This window comes from Panthera pardus, unplaced genomic scaffold (genome assembly GCF_024362965.1).
Source record: "Panthera pardus isolate Hobbes unplaced genomic scaffold, ASM2436296v1 HiC_scaffold_296, whole genome shotgun sequence".
Classification (NCBI taxonomy): domain Eukaryota; kingdom Metazoa; phylum Chordata; class Mammalia; order Carnivora; family Felidae; genus Panthera; species Panthera pardus.
Window position 1 is genome coordinate 172,169 of NW_026526872.1, and position 19,750 is coordinate 191,918.

General features: G+C 38.6%; 2 long non-coding RNA genes across 2 annotated transcripts; one reads left to right on the forward strand and one right to left on the reverse strand.

Annotated features, from left to right (window-relative positions):
* Positions 1-604: 604 nt before the first annotated feature.
* Positions 605-1,056, reverse strand: LOC128774136 (uncharacterized). The gene is made up of 2 exons (XR_008418551.1): positions 932-1,056; positions 605-822 (listed from the first exon to the last, which is right to left on the reverse strand). It is a non-coding gene; the product is annotated as an uncharacterized LOC128774136 (long non-coding RNA).
* Positions 1,057-6,694: 5,638 nt separating this feature from the next.
* LOC128774133 (uncharacterized) lies at positions 6,695-7,950 on the forward strand. The gene is made up of 2 exons (XR_008418549.1): positions 6,695-6,910; positions 7,626-7,950. It is a non-coding gene; the product is annotated as an uncharacterized LOC128774133 (long non-coding RNA).
* Positions 7,951-19,750: the final 11,800 nt, after the last annotated feature.

Consider the following 19,750-nt stretch of genomic DNA (forward strand, 5'->3'; position numbering starts at 1 on the left):
CTGTGTCATCCTGCCCATCCTCCAGGCGCTCACTGTCCCCATGACTGTGCAGGACTTTGCCTAGGTCCCTCCTTGCAACTCACATTTCGTGTTCCCCTTCCTCCTCCCTTCCCAGATATACTCCATTTCCATTCTTCTGACAACCTCCACAATTATACTGTTCTCAAATATGAGGAAAGATAGGTGATTTCCTGGCACCACTCAAACAATCCCTGATCTCTCCTGTTTGTAGAGTACCTGTCATGCATCTGGGCTGCTGGGTACCTAGAGGGAGAGAGTACTGACAGTATCCACATATCCAGTGTCAATTCTGTCACTGAGATGACTTTCCTAGGGACACACGTTAGCCAAAAACAACCTCAACATTTCCCTTAATCTTATGTTAAGTGAACCTTTGTCAATCATGTCTACCATAGTCAAAAAATCTGGAAACACTCTTTCACGGGGAGATCGATATTGAGCTCTGTTCAAAAGGTAGCTAACGCTGTACTAGAAACTTGTGTACTATTCAACATGGATCCTGTGTTGATATAGAAATGCTTCTTAATTTCTATAGTTATTGTACTATGATTGACTTAAGGAATTTGAATTTGTAGCCTTGAAATCACTGAAACACCTGCCTCGACATTTTATACTGTCCTGGTAGTACAGGACAATGAATGAAAAAAAATTATTCTTAATCAACTTAGTAAATTTCCATGGTACCTTCCTCTGGTACAGTAAGAGGTTGCATCCTGATGTGCAACCAGAAGAGGTCTCCTTTCTTTATGGATGTGGTTGTCCTGGGTGGCACATCTTGTGCTTCATTGCTACAGCAATTTTCTGGGAACTGCAGAGAATCAGAGAGTAAGGTTGGTATCTTGCTAGCAGAAGACCATAGAACAATTCATCATACTTTACCCATAATCAACTTCCCGCTCTCCCTACTCACCAGCTGCCCAACAAATCTCATGCATTCAAAATGGACTTAGGAAGATGTTGAGCTTTGGTTTGCACTGAAAAGGGCCCACAGCCAGGTTTGGTGGGCCAGTCCTGATACTTAGCAGGGACACTAATATAAATGCCAGAAAGCAGAGTCACCACATGTGATGGCCAGGGTTGACATCACAATAAGAATCTACACATACTTGAGAGAGACCGGAGAGGGCTCCATTCCTCAGTTTCCTGTTCTCAGATGTGAATATGTTACTATGCTGTGTTCGTTTGTTTCTGTGATGGGGCTAAAAGTGATGTACTACAAGTGGAACCTTGAGAAAAGTAGCGGTTGGGTACTTCACAATTCACAAGATTTAGCCTCTAAAGGGAACTCAAATCATAATTTGGCACTGTTTATATTTATACTGTCTTAGGATAGCTACCTTAAATTGTTTACTTGCAAAAGTCTTCTTCACACTACATCAAGCCCCTCTTTCCACTGGCAGATGGACACAAATGTAAGTGGGGATTCTCCCATCACACTGGTGAGATTCTCTTTCTCCACCTTAATGTACCCAATGTGACTAGAGTGACTTGGGAGGACTCATTGTGGAGCCTCAGATGAAGGGTGTTTTGTGTGAGGAAAATGGCAAGAGTGACATATTATGACCAGTCATGCCATGAGACCTACCAGGAGGTGAGGTCCTATTGTCTCTGACTCTGTGACAGATATTGTGTGATGAGAGATTTGTTTTCCTGGTACATTGACATGTGTTGGGCGTATAATGAACACATTTCAGTTGTACTGTTTGATGCACTTTTACCTGCATAAAAACTCATGATGTAACGGTGATGGGATTTTTTATTGAGATAGTCGACACCATTAATTGCAAGGTTTAGGGGATTATATATACATCTAGGGAAACTGCATACAAAACTGACACACACAGGCATATGCACACACATGCAAACACACACATACACACAAGCACTGAGAATTACAGGCACATGGTTGCACATGTAGACAGCTATTTCCCGGCACACAAACTGCCATCACCTGATGGCACTACCGCTGCTTCCAGGGATGCTACAATGTGACTATAGGTCTTTTCCGGGAAAACCTCTATGGACTGCCATGTGTCTTCTTCTTATTACGGCAGGAGCTGGAATCAGAGTGGCTCTGCACAAGAAACCTGCAAGAAAGCCCCACCTTTTTCATCTTCCAGATTTCTCCTCACCAAGTGAGGGACTCCAGAATACATACCGCTTTCACATTCTAGAAGGGTGCTCTCCAAGATCAGAAAAGAAAACACTATGAGGTTCAGATCATGCTGTGTTTTGTTTGCATAGCTCTTTTGTTACCTTAGTGACAGGAGCAAACAAGATAGGAAAGAGTGATAGAGGATCCTTATATTGGATCTTTATATCAATGTTATGGCAGCGATGGAATGAAACATAAAGGAAATCAATCAAGGAGAGAGAGGCAGAGCAGATGGGGAGACATAAACAGAAAACAAGAGGAGGAAAAGCTTAAAGAAAAAAAGTATAAAAAAGGAGAGAAGAAGAAAAGATGGGGGTATAAAATAATAGAACAAGAGATGAGAGATAGAATATTCATCCCAAAATGAGAAGGGGAACAATGGAAGTGGCCTAGTTGGTTCTGAATTATTAGAGTAATGGATTTTTTTTTGTATTTGTTTGTTTGTTTTCCTCCCCTCAATTTCAATCTGGTTATGCCCTTTAGAGTAGTTTAAAATACTACCTCTGTCTTTGGAAAAGTGATTACTGAACCCACTTCCTTCACTGCTCTTCACCAGGAGCATGTGTGAGACCTTACTCCAAGTGGAGTCCCTACGGTGGCCATCAGAAATGGCAGAGTTCTCGGATCTGTACGTCTGGTGCTGGGGCAATTTCACAACAGGGTTTGGCTGACTTCCAAACAGGGTTTGCAACACAGGTCTCACTCTGCAGTAAATAAATGTGTGGCATTTGGAGTCTCCGCATTTATGGCTAGGTGGCTCCTCGAGTACAAGGTGGAGTCAATGGCTGGGCTTTACCTCAGGGGCAACCCTTTTGCTATGAACCTTGAAACCAACACATATAGAAAGACACGGCCATCACTTCAATTTCCAGTCTAAGCTTGATGTTCCCGTATCATACCTTGTCCTCCTTCTCTTAAGTGTTTTGTAACTGCTTGTTGATTAGTGTTCTGGGGAAAAAAAAAAAGACTCAGAATTGGAATGAAATGGCAAGGGCGTAAGTGTTTTCAAGTCCCCAAGAAGATCGTGGAAAATAGCCTTCCCCGCCATTGGGAGATGTTTTTGTTTTGATTTGTTTTGGTATGATTTAGTCATAGAATTAGTGGGACAGCTAGGTTCTTTTTATTTTTCTTATTTCAGCAACTGAATTCTGTAACAAACTCCTATGTATTTTGAATTATGTATGAATTCTTATGTTTTAACTTTTAAACTGTCAGGAAAATCCATTTTTATGAGTGTGAAGAAGTGATAACTACATAAAAGAGGGAAGTTTGAACACTCATAACTCAGCAACACGTACACTGCTCTGACTTGCTCTTTTTTAGCACTTCACATTTGTGTTTTATTTTTCCCTCCTTCTATCAGCTCTGACGTTGATGTCATTCAAACATGAAGGTGAGAAGAGTACCAAATGTAAATTTATACCTAAATATAAATGTGCCATGGTGCAGGTCCTCTGAGAGGAGAAGCAATATCAATGAGGGAAACAAACAAACAGAAATAAAAGGGCTTACAATAAATAGACACAAAGCAGACAAACTAATGCATGTATATTAATTTCTTAAAAAATAAAGCTGGAGGAATTGCCCAGAAAATTGAAAAAAAGACATGAAAAGAATAGAATATATGAGAAAAGAAAAAGGGTGATCCCAGGAGTTTCACCATTAGTGCTTAGAGAAAGGCCAACAAAATATATAAAAGGGAAAACAATTCCAAATAAATTCGACAAGAAAATCTCCAGAACCGAAAGGCACACATCATCAGATTAGAAAAGCTCACAGGTATCAAGCAAATGAATAAAATAAAACTAAGAACTACTTAAACCTATCAGAAAATCTAAAAACGGTAAAGAAAAGGAGGAAGTCCTAGAAGCTTTTCGCGTGAGGAAAACATTATCAAACATAACAAAATAGAATTCACCTGCCATCAGATTTCTTAATAAAAATGCGGGATGTTATAAAATAGGGAAGTAATGCCTTTAACCTCTGAAGGAAAGTATTTTCAATCCAGAATTCTATACTCAGGGAAATTATCAATAGAATGGGAAGTGAAAATAAATTAATTTTCAGGTGTACAAGTTCTTTAAATTTATCTCTTTAGATCCTCCTCTTAGGAAGCTACTGTGGGATGTGTATCAGAAAAACAAGAGAGAAAATGAAAAATGAGAAGGACATGAAATCTAGCTAAGGAAGAATCTGAACAGCACAGGAGACCTAAGAAAACCAGAGCAGGGGACAGACACCTGCAGAGTGAAGGTGTTCCAGAAAACAATCAAGGCCAAATAAAAAAAGGAATTCTGCTCAGTCAACTGAAAAATTTACCAATAGGCATTTGAAAGATCTGTTGGAATATTTGGAAAATGTAGTAATGATTCCAAATGAAACTGGGAAAATAGGGGGAGGAAAGGCAATGATTAATTAATTCCACAGGAAAAATGTAAGAGAAAAAAATGCTATCATATATACACACACACACACACACACACACACACACACACACACACTAGATAATGTAATCCCTGTCTTCCTGTTAAAAAAGTAATGTTTAATTTTTTTTTGAGAGAGACAGAGAGAGTAAGTGGGGAGGGGCAGAAAGAGAGGGAGAGAGAGAATCCCAAGCAGGCTTCCCACTATCAGCATGAAGCCTAATCCAGGGCTTGAACTCATCAACCTGAGCCACCCAGGCGCCCCTAAAAACAATGTTAAACTATATTGGGAGAATGAGGGAAAGGGAAGAATGTGTGTGTGTGTGTGTGTGTGTGTGTGTGTGTGTGTGTGTGTGTGTCTACATGCTTATTTATGTGTGTGACTGAGGCAAGGTGGACTTAATTGCCATAACAAAAATAAAGTGATAATATCTGAAATTGAAGATTGAAGAAATAGTAATGCAAGTCAATTATTTTAGAATATTGAGATAAGTAGAAGGAACAGCCAGAAGAATTAAAACATTTTAGGGACAAGGTTGGGACATAGAAAAAGTGGAGGGGACTGCAATTTATATTAAAAAAAACTTTTAGAAAATATGTGACGTGAGGGGTGCCTGGATGCCTCCAGTTAAGCATTTGACTTCGGCTCACGATCTTGTTGTTCATGGTTTCGAGCCCTACATCGGGCTCTGTGCTGGCAGCTCAGAGCCTGGAGCCTGCTTCAGATTCAGTGTCTCCCTCTCCCCCTTTGCCACTGTGCTATGTCTCTCTCTTTCTCAAAAATAAATAAAAGTATCTTTAAAAATTTTTAAAAGGAAATACATGACTTGAAAGCATTTAATTCATTACTTTAAAATAAAAATAATTTTTAAAAGAAATAAACATAAACTACACCAGTTGTAATGTTTTAATCTACTAACATGAATGTAGGGTGTTGTTTTTTTTTTATGCTATCAATACCACTCAAGATTGTGAGACAAAACATGGTGTATGGGCTTAAGAAAATGATCCTACAGGGCACTTGGGTGGCTCAGTTGGTTAAGCATTCATCTTCAGCTCAGGTCATGATCTCACTGTTCATGAGTTTGAGCCCCGAAATGGGCTTTCTGCTGTCAGCGCAGAGCCCGCTTTGGATCCTCTGTCCCTCTCTCTCTCTGCCCCTCCCCAACTTGCCCTCTCTCTCTCTCAAAAATAAACAAAACTAACATTTAAAAAAATATAAAAAAAGAAAATGATCCTGATTTACACCTTGATTTCCTGTAAATGAGTTTAAAAAAAAAAAACAAAACAAGGTAGAAGTTTGTTCTATCACAAGGAATTGGGTAAAGGATTTACAGGATTTGCATGTATGACATCTGCCCAGAGGTTGCGTATTATTCAGATTTTGATGAATTTTTGAGAGATATTAATTAAATTGATGAATAATCCTAACTAAGGTGATTAAAATCCAAACATTCATTGATGTATTGTAATTCATAATATCAAACCAGCCCTGAGATAAACTCTGTGTGTGTGTGTACGTGGTGGAGGGGCAGACACGATGACAAGAATCACATAACTTTCCTGTACCCCAAGGATTACTATTGATGCTTCTGATCCCGAGGGCTTACAGATGAACTGTGTTCCACTCCAAGGCATTCTTTACTTTTGGGTAACACGTTATCAGAGGAAACTCTCTCTTTGTGCCATTAAATCGGTCCAGTGTCTCTGTCTTTTGAGGTTTTACCAGTTACACTGACAGCATTTCTGCATTGTTTCTAGTTTCTTTCCCTTTGTTCTCAGCCTCAGTGGTACATGGTTTGTTCAGTTCCCCTCCAGCCTATTTCTCTGCTTATTGCTCAGAGCAGCAGCCACAGGGGTGAGGCCCCCCCCACATCAGTAGACAAAGAGCCTAATTTAAATCCTCTCTCATGATTCAGAGTTCAGCTTTGAACCCACTTCTTCATCACAACACGGACCACTTCATCTGTCTCGCAAGATTTCTTCTTAATTCTTTTGTTAAGTGCCTTTATTTAGTTATTTTGATTGTGTTAGCATTCCCGTTTGTTTGATTATGCTGTAACCTTGCAATTATGATTTTTTTTCTCTTAGTGCACCACATGCTATGGCACGAAGAAAATGGTTGCTGAGTGTCAAGTGTTCTGGAACTATTTAGAGGTCAATGGCCCTCTAAAATACAGCACCTGTAATCCTGGTTTGCAAGACAGATGTGCTTTAAAACAAAGTACACTCATAAATGGTCTCTGTAGGGATAGCTTATTTTATGCTATGGAAAAGGGAAGGTACTAGAATGTTGAAGATTGCATAACAGGTACCCAGTTTCCTTTGGGATCGAGGGGAAATGCAGAATCAGTTAACTACTCATTACTATGCTTAGAAAAAAGCAGTATTAGCTTTAATCAAAATCATATAACCAACCTTCTTTTTACAGAATACCTAGTCCAAGGGCCAGCCAGTGTTTTGTTTCCCTAGTACAAGCCTCCAGTGCTTGCTGACTGATGGGATAGTGACAATTACCAGTAATAAGTTAATTCAATTCCATCCAATTCAATCAGTAATCGTGTACCAATTACATTGTGCAAGTACACTACTTGCAATACAGTTTTCCTACGACTCAGTTCCTGTCCTGGAAGAGTCACAGTCTAGTAGGAGAAATAAACATATGATTAATTAAGCATACCAGTAGGAAAGAAAACACCACGACGACCATAGTGGCAACTTTCTATATCTGGAGTTAATGCGCTCACAAATGTATACACAAAAGTTTAAAGCACTTCTTAATTTTGAAACATTTTTAAATACTTTTTCTACTCATGCATCTCTCTTTAACCACTATCTAGTGATTTTGAATTCCTCCAGTGATTTTGAATACTCTTCTGGAAACAGGAGTATTGGTGCATTTGTGTGAATATCTTCTGGAGTAAAACTTGATGGGACAAGGTGCTAGATCTCCACTCAGGAGTTTCCATTAACTAAAAAGCACTGAGCTTCAAAATCTAATCCAGGATATTCCCCCATTCTTCCAGAGTTGTCCTTGTCCAGAAAAGCATCATCACATTTCTATCTTCTTGAACATCAGCATTGACAAGAGTGGCCTATGATGCAATTATGTTGGTCCCTGAGTGCCACAGGGTAAACCTCTCCAAAGCCAGTTAAATTAATCAAGAAGGTGAAATGTTAATATGTCAATATGGTGACTAAGCAGGGGAAATTCGTACCCTGAGCATCATCCCGTCTGCAAAACTGGGTCTGATACATGGAATAGCGATATGAAACGTGACTTGATTTGAGAGTAATGTTGGATGATGTGTCATAGCCTGATCAAGTCAGCAATTAAATATAATCAAAAGAGAGAGTTGTTTAAAAATGTTTCTCTACTTCACTTTGGTGGAATACAATTCTACAGAACACATTCAGAATTAAGAGGCGTGTATTTAGCTTAATTAAATATTTAATCACATGTCATCTACCTATTATTTCCACTCTCCAAGTTTCCATAACACCCAGAAGAGTTGGCTAATTTTTAACATTTCTGTTGACTTTCTCCAAATTGAACACTATTGTTTTATGCTTCTATCCACCTTGTGGTTGTCACAAAATCTCTTCCTCTCATTACCTTCAGCTTTGCTGGGGAAACCAAGTGGAATTAGCAATCAATCACAGCATTTAGCAGCTCAGCTGGCCTGAATGAAAAGCTCAGGACACATCCAGGTGAAAAATGAAATTGCTTTGCCTTGTTGCAATCCTCACATATTTCTACTCCACTCCCTATAACCATTTCTTACTCTTAATCAGAAGGAAAAATGCAAGCAGATACATTATGTAAGACAGTGGACTAAAGACCTGGCCCCAGGTAGAGGCCATTTAATTAAAAGGTGTAAGATGAATAGGCTGTAAAATTCAGCTAGTCCCATATAAAAAGTGTTGGCTTAGCAGAACTGAATGATGATCCAAGTTAACACATGTGAATTTGTGGAAAAGAGAAAAACAGCTTTGAAATCTTATTAGCTTTGCTTTTACTTTCGTTATGCTTCACACTCAAGATTACAGGCTAAGGAAAAAAATTTTTTAAACTGAAGAAAGGAAGGAAGAATGGAAAGGACAGATGGAAGGAAGAAGGACAGCAGTCATAAGTATGTAGTTGCAGATTACAATCAAAGAATATTATTATGTTTTGTTTGTTTAGTATTAAGTGCCCATCAGCATATATCTTCATAATTTTCAAACTGTTTCAATAGTAATTAGGAACAACAAATGTCTGGACTGTGGCTTCAAAATAGCTTATCCCAGATTTACGATAACAAAGAGGAATTTTGCGATGTTTGCTAGGGGGCACTGTGAGGCCATCTTCACCTTGTTTGTTCCTTTGAGTTGTTAGTGGTTGGTCCATTTTAATTATCTGTGTTTCTGTGAGACATGAAGTATTACATTGTTAATTATGGAGTTTTCAGCCTCATAATGGTTTTTGTCTAACTACTTTGACTCCAGGTATTTCCTGTGCCCTTCAAAATCTATGTTTTCTGGTGGGATTTGGGTAAATTGAAAACACTAAATTATAGTGGGGCTTCATCTGGGAAATGTAACCGAATCCCGCCTCCACTATGAAGAGTGACATTCGGGGTGCCTGAGTGTCTCAGTAGGTTAAGCGTCCAACTTCAGCTCAGGTTATGTTCTCACGGTTGGTGTGTTCCAGCCCCGTGTTGGGTTCTGTGCTGACAGGTCACAGCCTGGAACCTGCTTCAGATTCTGTGCCTCCCTCTCTCTCTGGCCCTCCCCTGCTCATGCTCTGTTTCTCTCTCTCTTTCTTGGTCTCAAAAATAAGTAAACAAAAAAAAAAAAAAAAGAAAAGGAAAGAAAAAGAAAAGTGACATTTGTTTTCCTCTAAAGTCGCCAGGTCTAAGCACATCACAGAGTTTGGTGTTGAACATCTGAATCTTGGGACTTGTATACTGAAAAGTATTCCTTCTATTCTGATATAAACATAATAGATTTTTGAAAGCAAGATGCTATCCTCTCTATCATCAGCAGGGCCTGGGTTCACCGACCACAATGCAGTTAAATAATAAGAATATTCATAAGCACCTGGGGGACTCTTGATTTGGAGATTTTAATTTTCTAAGGGAAACAAAAATAGTTTCTGAGGCACTGCTGCTCCGACCTCAGAGCACCATAACTGAGCCAATTTAGGTTCTTCTGAGTCCATTTGTCCACAGCAGAGTTCTCCTAACTAAAATGTATTTGGTATTTTCATGGTCCGGGTAAGGCCACTCAACAGTTGAATTCTTTCATTCAAATTCTCAGAAATTAAGAGAACAATTTTAGTGTAAATGCTCCAACAAGAAGCAGACACAGAACACTCACAAGGTCAGCAGAAAATGGAGAATTCGTAGCTTGAACATCTCTAGCAATTTCAGACATGAGTAGTCTAAGCTTAATTTATAGGGGGTTAAATCAATCATTTGCTTGCGAGTTCGAGTAGCAGTCAATAGATTTTGCAAGGCAAAGGGCCACCCAGATGGCATATATTTGTAAATCAGTCCTTCCCAAAACTTGAAACTAAAACTCATTTCATTTCTGTGAGGCCCAGTTCTTAGGGTGGGCCCTCTGTGGTGACCAACAGACATGTCTCCAAGGTATAATGGAAACTTCTCTATCCATCACATTCAATTATTTGGGTGGGCAACTGTTACCAACTCAATACCTATTTCTCATTTACTTCCTTACTAACACAGTACCAATTTTATTGGGTGTGGTGATTGTCCAGCTAAAAACCCTTTTCCCAACCTTCCTTGTAGCTAACATTTCCCATGTGAAACAGTTCTGACCCACGAATTTGAAAGAAAATTTTGTTGGGTGCTTCCAATGAGACATTTAAAATGGGACAAACTTGGCTGGCTTGTCTGTTATCCTTTCATCTTTTCCACGCTCCTTTATTTCTGGAATATAGATTCAATGATGATACAGAGTAGGAACCATCTTGTGACCCATGTGGGCTGGCTGAGCACCATGGCAGAAGGTGCTTCCCGACAGCCTGTGCCAACACTGGACTCCCTAACTCACTCTTGACTTCTCATTACCTGATAAATAACACCTCTACCTCATACAAGCCACTGATATTTCAGATATCTCTTTAATGAGGCTGACCTAAGTTCTTATCTGGTACGTACACCCTATAGCAAAAAAAAAAAAAAAAAAAAAAAAAAAATATATATATATATATATATATATATATATGAGCAATTGACATAATGAACAGCAAACTTTAAATTTCTTCAGTTTCTTATTTTATTTTGAAAAATTCAAACATTTTATTTTTTATACCATAATATACCTAAAGTAAAATCGATGACCTGGGGGAGGGGGGGGAAGGCGCCTGGGTGGCTCAGTCAGTTAAGCATCTGACTTCAGCTCAGGTCATGATCTTGTGGTCCTCAAGTTTGAGCCCCATGTCAGGCTCTGTGTTGACATCTCAAAGCCTGGCATCTGCTTCGGATTCTATGCCTCCCTCTCTGCCCCTCCACCACTCACACTGTCTCTTTCAAAAATGAATAAATGTTAATTTTTTTTTTAAATTGATGATTCAGGTAATGTGGCATTTATCCTCTGCCTTCTGATAGCACATCATGTCACTGTGTATCCAATACGGAAGATACAACATTGGAATAAAGTCCAGGAAGTTTGCAACAACATGTATCCCATGAAAATGCCATCAGTAGGTTAAGCTTTCATGTTCTCATATCTAAAATGGGAATAAAATATTTAAAACATCTCATTGTGAAAAAGAATACATAAGATGAAGCTAAATCCCCTAACACTGTGAATGGAAATCTCTGCCCACATTTCTATTGAATGAAAGACTGAAGAATAAAATAAAAAAAGTTCAGTTATCTGAAAGGTAACTTTAACACTAATGAGAAAATCTAAAGTGGAAATGGAGCAGTTCAAATCGAAGTGTCTCAAGGTAGATAGACTAGATGGAGTAGACCACACCAACTGGACTTGTGTTAAGAGCCAGGAGCATTCTAAATTCAAACAAAAACAACATGAAGAGCAAAGTCATGTACAGAGATATCCTCTAAACTCATAAAAATTAAAAATGACTATATAAGCCTATACTTATCAATACAGATTAAATATCTTTTTGACAAATCAAGCCTGAAATCCTTAGCTATCAAACAGTTGGCAAGTTCCATTTGTAGGGCTTCATAAGTCACCTACTGCCAAAATACAGAGATTGCCTGTGTTTCAGACCTAGAAAAGGCATAGCATATGATTGATTTGCAAAGAAAAATACTCTAGGATATTTCATAAATGAAGAAATTAATCATGTTTTGACTTAGGCCTAGATTTGATGTGGTGGAAAACAAAAAACAAAAACAAAAGGCCAATGTAACACAACACAAAGGAATATACAAAAGATATTAAAATCCATTGGACAATGAATTTATATAGTATCCGAGGAGTCATGAAGTTGTATAGAGAAAACATCTTCTATATTCATTAAAGCTGCTGAAATGGAAACTTGACTTTTGATTGACTATCCCTTTCTGATTAAAAGGAAGGTGGTTTAGAGGCCATGCGGTTTAATTAAAAAATGGCACTGGATTGAAAGTGAAGATCATGGCTCTAATCCCAGCTCAATCTTTAACATATGACCTTAAAAAGGTACTGTCTCTAGGTCTTGGTTTATTCAACAGAAAATGAAGGTAATAATAGCTACACTACAGGTCTGCAATGGAGACTGAATCAGATAATATACGTAGAAGTTTGCTAGCAGAGGACTTAACCTTATAGAAAATATTTCAAAAACATTCCTTTCTTGACTTCAGTGAGTTAGTGTCGTGCCTGATGGGGTGCAGTAGAGTCAGTATTTTTACTGAGCAAACCCAGTTGCAGAGTATGCTCCAATCTGTCCATCGCACTGCACAAAGGGAACAGAGATGGAGGGAGGGTTATAAATCTGGCTACTGGGGCGCAGTAACCCACAGCCACTGCATATCATGAAAAGGTTATTATGGGTTCACACTTTTTTGGGGGCAAGTGTCTCTAAGGAGTCTTATCAAGTGAATTGGGCAGGGTGGCCAGAGATTCTAGGAAATATTCAAGGTCAAGACTACTAGGAATATGGTTCTAGGTGACAAGTGCCTTCAGAAGAGAACCAATCCAGTTACTGAGAAGCTGGTGAAAATACTGAGCAGGCTTGTAAGAAAGAGCAGGACAGAGGATCAGAAGAGGATTCCTTTCCCAGAAGGCCAGGGACACGACAAGCTCAAATTTATAATCCTTGGTTCCAAGGTTTCTGTATTTGTCATTTTAATAGATTCTGCCAACTTTACCTCCTTGGGAATTTCACAAATTCACACTTCTATCAACAATTTGCAAATCACAGGTGTGTTCTCAAACTTTTTGAGTTTTCCTGATGTGGCAGTGAAAACTCTGTATGTTGTGGTACCCTGTTTGTCTGTCTAAAGGTATCATAAGTTGGGTCTTACTTTCTCCCACTTTTATATCCTGGTGGATCATACCTAGGAATTTTTGACAAATGTTAAGTTCAGCATTACTCCGTGAGAACAAGTAGCCAAGGAAAGAAAGCATGCACTCTTGTATCCAAACAAGCCTGACATCAAAACTCATTTACCCAATTACTTAGCCGTGGACCTTTAGGAATTTATTTCATTTTTCAGCTATAATTTCCTCCTTTGTAAGTGGCATTATTGAATCGTGGGATTTACTGAAAATCTTATAAAGCACCTGTCATTTATCATGCATATAAGGTCCAATTTTTAAAAATTTAAATGTTTTTAAAAGTATTAAATTGTGATTGGGTGAATGTGTGTGTATATTTGTGTGTCATTTCATGCTAAAATGCTTTTTATCCTATTTGTGCATTCTTTTGGAGGTAAGATATCTAAATTCATTAATACAGAACAAGTTATGCCCTGGACATTTTAGATAAGCAATGTGAAATGCATTTACTGATAATGTGTAATTAAATCAGTAAGTTAGATTGTTATGCCAGTAAACTTGGTTTCCTTTAGGGTTTCATAATAGGTCCTAATTCCAACTTCTTTCGCAATAACTTTGCCTAAGTGTTTGAAAATGGTACACGAGAATAGAATTTCTAGTGGTGGCAGTTTTACACACTCTCAGTCCTTTCTCTCCAAACTTAGTACATCATTGGATACAAGACTGATAAAAGAGGTCTCATTCCTGTTATCTGTTACTTCCCATTATGTAAGACAATTGAATTTCCATTCTCAGTTTTTGGGAGATTTGCACGTTTCCAACTGCTAGGAAATTTAGCCCTAATCCTTCTAGTGAAAGTAGAAAAAAAATCTACATCCGAACTTAATCTTATGCCATGCCTTCCACAAAGTTTACTTAATTTCCCAGTACCCTTTGAGTCTATTTTGAGTCTCTTTTACCTCCTAGTACTAACCAAAAATCGTAATTCTATATATGTGTGTATATTTCCTTTTAAAGATTGCCTTTTCACCACTAAAACACAAGTACCATGTAGTTAGGGATCATGTTTGTTTTATTCACCGCCTTACACTGCCATACAATTCCAAAAATTGTATTCAGCCTGTAGTGGCTATTAAAACATATTTATTGAACGAATAAATACATTCCCATGCCTTCAGATATCTTTATGCCCCTCTTAGGAACAGATTACTAATCACATCATGGTTTAGTTCAAAGTCCTTCTACATGGTCTCTCTTTTTCTTTTTAAACTGTATCTTCCTAAAACCTAGCAATTTTTATTTCTTCTCTCTGGGCTGATATGATTCTCTGAGTTTCATTTTTCCATGTTAGATAGTTTCCAAATTAATTAAAAAGCAATGAAACAAAATATTTATAGTCTCAAAAGCATGAGCATATAACGCTTTTATTTTTGCACTATAGCTATTGGTAAAAATATAAGACTATGTTTCAGTTCAATAAGTTTCTCTGACTGTCTGGTAAACGCGGCAATTGTTTTTTGGCACTTCCTGACATATACCGAGAGAATAGAGCTTAAGAGCCTATCTTTGTCTCATAGGATATAAAAATCAGTATGACAACTGTCAACTCTCCAAAAGACCAGGAGAAAATTCTGTTAATCCAACAAAGCTAAGTTTATTACTGTAATAAAGGAAACTACAACTTTGACAGAGTCTTTGTGGCACTTCAGAAGGGGAAAATCTGGGAGGTGGGTAATATTTGTATACTTTTAGGTTATGAAAGGGGGAATTTTAAGTTGGGTCTTACCAGCAGGGGAACTGGTTGGGACTGGGCAGAGTTTATGAAATGACTATTTTCGATTGGCATGCACAGAGAAGTGAGGGTCTTGAAGTGGGTATGATGAGTAAGCTGTTAGTCTCTGTAAGTAAGCTATTCTTGTTTGTTTATAGTCCTATCTCCCAGGAGCAAGTATTTCCTGGAGCAAGTACCTAAGTTTACTTTGCTTATTCTCGATATTATTTAATGGAGTCAGAGGAAGTATGCCTAGCCCCAGTATTGTTTAACACAGGAATAGATGCGATGCCTGGGTGGCTCAGTTGGTTAAGTGACCAACTCTTGATTTTGACTCAGGTCACGATCTCATGATTTGTGGGATCAAGTGCCATGTGGGGCTCTGTGCTGTCATCATGGAACCTGCTTGGGATTCTCTCTCCCTTTCTCTTTGCCCTCCTCCCAACTCATGGGCACCAACTCTCTCTCTCTCTCTCTCTCTCTCTCTCTCTCTCTCTCTCTCTTTCAAAATAAATAAATAAACGTTTTTTAAAAACCACACAGGAAGAGAAAATCATTTTGTTATCACGTTTCAGCCCTTTCTTGATTCATCAGTGTTAGCTGAGAAAGACTCTATTATCATCTGAACACAGGATAAATCTGTATCTGTATATTTTTTATGGTCATGGTTGTGTATAATGTTTCTGTCAATAATCATTTCAACTTAAGTTTCAGACTTTCTTCTATATTTGTTGGAAGATAATTTATCGTATTGTTTGCTAGAACTATAGCTGTGAAACAACATTTAAGACTGGAGATTATTATACATCTGGGTGCTGTGACACAAATACTAATCTCAATGATTATTATCAGGACTGTAGGCCACTTCTAGGCCAGCCATAAAGAGTCCTCAAATGAAATCTTGAGAATAGATCAAATCCCACATCTAAATGGTGCACAAAACCATACAAGGGGTTGTTAGCTACATTTATGAATCCTTTATTCCTTAAATGTTCTTAGATGCAAGACAGATATTCCTCAAATATTAAAGATACAAGAGAGATCTTTTTCTTGGGGGGCTGGATGGCTCATTTGGTTAAGTGTCAAGTGTCTGACTTCAGCTCAGGTCATGATCTTGCAGTTCATGGGTTCAAGCCCCAGTGTTGGGCTCTGTGCTGACAGCTCAGAGCCTGGAGCCTGTTTGAGATTCTGTGTCTCCTTCTCTCTCTGCCCCTCTCCCACACACGCTCTGTCTCACTCTGTCTCTCTCTCTCTCAAAAATAAATAAACATTAAAAAATTAAAAGAAGATCTTTTTCTTGATCATCAATTCTTGAATCCTCAAATTTAGCTGCTTTTCTACCTTTTCTGTAGCTTCATTATGTACTATACATATTACTTTAGCACTCTCTGGAGCAGTCCCATGTACAAAATAGCAGATTTCCTCTTCTTTTTCCTGAATGTAATGCACTGTGGAATCATTAACATCGAACACATGGTAAACACCACTGTAACTAAACCTGAGTGAAGCCTATCTAACACATATTTTCTAATAAGGCACATCACGGCCTTCTTGTGCTAAGGGATACTAAACAGAACTCTAGAACTACACTTGAAGAGAGTTTAAAATGGCAAAATCACAACAAAAACACAAAACTGCAAAAGGCTTGGCATTAAATATACATCAAAAAGGGCACTGTTTACGGTATGAACACTTAAACAATAAGGCAGCATGTTGCCTTCAGCGACTTCGGAATGTGTTTAAGAATGTGTGTGAGGGGCACTTGGGTGGCTAAGTCGGTTAAGCATCCAACTTGCGCTCAGGTCATGATCTCGCGGTTGGTGGTTCGAGCCCTGCTTCAGGGTCTGTGCTGATGGCTCAGAGCCTGGTGCCTGCTTCAAGTTCTGAGTCTCCCTCTCTCTCTGCCCCTCCCCCACTCATGCTCTGTCTCTGTCTCTCAATATTAAATAAACATTAAAAACAAAAAAGACTGTGTGTGAGAACGTGTACGTCGGGTGCCTCAAATCTGTCATTGCTCGGCACATGTTGGTGAATGACTGAATATTGCCATGGATATTAATTTGGGGGATTACAAATAAATTTTAGCGAGTAGCCAATTTCACAAATACAGAATCCATGAATAATGAGGATGAACTGTATGTTAGTGTGTTTAGTTGGATGCTCCATTTTTCCAGGGCTCTTGTTACTTTTTCCTCATTCTTTTTTTCTTTCTGCTCTCAGATTGGATGATCCTTACTAATCTAGCTTCATGGTTACTGATTTGTTCTTCTCTCCACTCCTGTATACTCTTGAGCCCCTCAAGCACATTTTGTAATTTGGTCATTAGACTTCCGAACTCCAGAATTTCCTTTTGGTTCATTTTATAACTTTTATTTTTCATTAATATTCTCTAATAGATGAGACGTTAGCATCATACCTTCCTCTAATTCTTTAAGCCTGGATTCCTTTAGTTCTTTGAACATATTTATAATAGCTACTGTCTGCTAAGCACAACATTAAGGCTCCACTAAAGGCGGTTTCTGTTGCTTACCCTTTTAAATCCTGAGTGTAGGTTACACCTTCTTGTTTATTTGCTTGTCTCATAATTCACCTTTTTTTTGTTCAAAACTAGATATTTTGGTAATATATTGTAGAAACTCTGATACTGTCACCCTACCTCCAGGGCTGTCGTTGTTCGCTTACTTGTTTATTTTTGGGGGTACATGACTGAACTAGTTGAGTGAAAACTATTTTTCCCAAAATGTGCCACCTCTGACGTTGCTTCTCAGAGAGTGCAACTGTGGCCATGTACACAGGTACCCTAACTTCTACTCCACTGGCTTGACAATAGTTTTACTTTGACTGTCTCTTTCCATGAATGCCCTCTTAAGCTACTGGCTCTGTCTGCCTATATTGGTATCAGACCCAGCAGTTAGTCTACGCTCATTTCTAGCTGATTGCGCTATTGTTTTTGGCAACCCGCTGATAAATAAATGACTCTGAAGTCTGACCCAATCCTATCTGAACAAAAATGGTCTGACTCCTGTTTGTAGGAAGAGACTTTGAGGCTAAACCTTAAGGCTTCCTTCAATCCCAGGAGAGCCCTTCTTTGCTGCTTCTTTCTTCAGTTATTTCTGTTAACCTTCTAGCTGTTTTCTTTTCTCTTACTGCTGTTACAGAGTCACAAGCCCCCTACTAATTGCCCACTGTCAAAATCTCCACTGTTTTCTATCATGCTCTTACACTTGAACTTCTCCACACTCTGTCCCATATGAAGTGCGTCTTTTAGGGAGAACTATGGAGAGTTTGTCCGTATGACCTTCCTTTTCCCCCTGGGAAGAACATGGTTGCTAGTGCTCCAGAGGTGGGATGAGGACAGTAACCCATTTCACTTACAGGGACATCCATGTTCTATGAACAGAGTTGTAGGCAAAGAAAGCCTCTGGTCTTCTTGGCTTTCTTCTCTTATCATGTAATTTTTGCTATGCACATGAAATGGGTCAAGAATGATTAGGACCCAGTATTCACAGCCTCTCATGCCTAGTAGAGAACTTCCTATGACAAGGGACTGGGGGAGAAAGAGGACCCATAACTTCTGTGTCAGTTTTGGCTGGAATAGAGCTTCTGCAACATGGAGCTGGGAGAGGCGGGGATGAGAAATACTGGTAGCCTGCCCCTCTTGGGGAGATGCCCTAACACTACACTTGGAGCTGTAGTGAAAGAGCTCCCCATTCTCTTAGCTTCACATGCTTAGAGTAGAGCTTCCATCATTCTGACCTGGGGAGATAAAGGGAGAAAGTCATGGCTCAAATTTACTGACTATTTCTGTTCTTGCTGCCAAGATTTAGCTTTTGTTGAATAAATATTTCTCCACTTACTGAATGACTTTCGGGGGATTTAAAAGTTTGTTTGTTTTTTTTTTGTTTTGGTTTGTTTTGTTTTGTTTTTAGCTTTTCATGTTACTTTAGTTTACTGGGAAGAGGATCTACAGAGCTCCTCACATGACTATTCTACAAGTGCTTCTGACCTGGTATTATTTTGTATAGATGTTATCACTATTTACACATTGTTACATTGAAATACTTTTTCTATCTCTGATTATTGTTCTAAAAGCTTTTATCATGACAGAGCGTATGTCATCATTTGTAATCTATTATGATCATCATTCATGTTGGGAGACCGTCTCTTCCAAGACTTCCAGTTGGGCATCGAGACATAAGTTTTTTCTGCTTTCTTATTTCCATCCTTAATTAAAGTTTCAACCACAGTGTTGACAGGTACTAAATATGGGCATAAACAGAGAATAGATACCCAAGCCAGACGCTTAATTTTTCTAGCCCTAGTTTCTCTCCTCTTCAAGATCATTGCTCTAGTCCAGGAACTGTTTCTATCTCTCTCTTTGCTGTATGGTGTGAAAACAGCTCTCATTTCATCAACCCATATCTTCCATACTCTGTTTTGGTTTTGTTCTGTTTTTAAATAAAAGCTGTATTAAATCCACAAACACTTGCTTAAACCTCTTAAACCCAAAATGACTTGCTCTCTCAAAATTCACAAGTGTTAGAAATCACAAAGGTTTTTATTTTCAATAAATTGCCTTTTCAGTAAGTTTTCAATAACCCAACAAAGAATGTGGCTGCTTATTCCTGCCTACCCTGAAGGGCAAGGCATAACGAAAGCTGCCAGAATGGCCCAACCGTTGACAGTAGGGCAGTCAATGAACACAACAAAACTTGGACAAAGACATGTCAAGTAACATTTCAAAATATTACCCTGCTATGACTTTAGAATTGCTCAGCAAATCACATGATCTTTTTATTGGCGAGGGCGACTGTGGGATGGTAGGATGGGGAGAGGGTGGCTGCTAGTGAAAGCTTGCTTGGTTCCTTTTTTCTGTAAAAACCAAATGTAATTGAGAAGAGAGAGAAGAATAAA